Here is a 1179-nt window from a genome sequence, read left to right as displayed (position 1 = left end):
CTGACACTGAGGTTTCCAGGCAGCTCCCTGCACCCATGTCTTCCACTAGAGCAGAACTGTATGCTGTTCTGGAGGCGCTCCACATTGTGGCGCCTCTCCATAAGAATGTATATTTCTTTATTGACAGTCAGGCTGCATTGTACGCCCTTCAATCCACCTCCCCCATGGACTGTGACCTAGTTAATAAGTGTCTTGATCTCATCCACGCCCTTGAAGGTGCTGGTGCCACGGTCCATTTCATCTGGATACCCTCTCATGTGAGTATCCCGCTAAATGAAAAAGCAGACCACCTTGCTCAGTGTGCCCTACAAGATGACACAGTGAACCCTGGCACTGAGTACACTCTGGGTTATGTTAAGAGTAGCATTAAGGACTTTGTACAAAGTAGCATTAGTGATCAGTTGGAGCTTTGTTGCCATAGGGGCAGTAGCACTAGTCTTCACTATGCACGTGTCTCCCAGAGCTGTGCTTACACCTACGGGAGACATATATACTGCATTACATGACAGGGTGGCAATGAGGCTCAGATTAGGCTACAATTACTTTTGGGAAGTCAGTGCTTCTCCTGGTGTGTGTTGTGTGCTGCACACACTCTGCGTCACTATATCATGGAATGTGTCCTCATTGCTAAATTTAGGCCACAAGGTCAGCATGACTTGTACAGCCTCATTGACCATCTCCTAAACTCTGCCACCCTCAAGGAAATACTCAGGGAATATCCTCAGTTTGCTCCCAGACTGTAGGATGTCTTAGGCAATAAGGTGTGCAATATGTGTATTTATTTATTGAAATACTTGTATTCTTGCTGTGTATACTGTCCAGAGTTATGTTTGTGATACTTTAACCTTAATTCAACAATAAATGTATCAATCAATCAACTGAAAACGGATCAGTGAAGAACAACAATCAAGATCGTCAAGGAAGCGCCGTTACAAAGGCAAAACTTCCCGACCGACACCAGCCTCAGCACCAGCAGGCAGCAGACCCAGACAGCAAGTTAGCAACAGCGACCATCCTTGGGCTCGGAGTGGCAACAACATGCACGTGCAGCAGCAGGTGACGGTGCAGACTTCGGTGCTGGCCTTGGCTGGAACAGTTATCTTCAGCGTGGGTTTTTTCTGTGGCTATAAGATAAAAATGTGGAGGATGGACTGGCTGAGGTGGCGGCGAGAGAGGCTG

The 1179-nt window shown here is 47.3% G+C and overlaps 1 protein-coding gene across 1 annotated transcript in view; it reads left to right on the top strand.

The window, feature by feature from the left end:
- The first annotated feature begins 945 nt into the window (after window positions 1-945).
- LOC123499804 (isoaspartyl peptidase/L-asparaginase-like) overlaps window positions 946-1179 on the top strand; it is a 13378-nt gene continuing 13144 nt past the window's right edge. Inside the window, 1 exon segment of the mRNA XM_045248294.1 lies at window positions 946-1179. This exon segment is cut by the window's right edge and continues 57 nt beyond it. The gene's annotated coding sequence lies outside the window, so the exon portion shown is untranslated.

Source organism: Portunus trituberculatus, chromosome 50, assembly GCF_017591435.1.
Source record: "Portunus trituberculatus isolate SZX2019 chromosome 50, ASM1759143v1, whole genome shotgun sequence".
Lineage (NCBI taxonomy): Eukaryota > Metazoa > Arthropoda > Malacostraca > Decapoda > Portunidae > Portunus > Portunus trituberculatus.
This window is presented reverse-complemented; position numbering and strand designations above follow the sequence as displayed.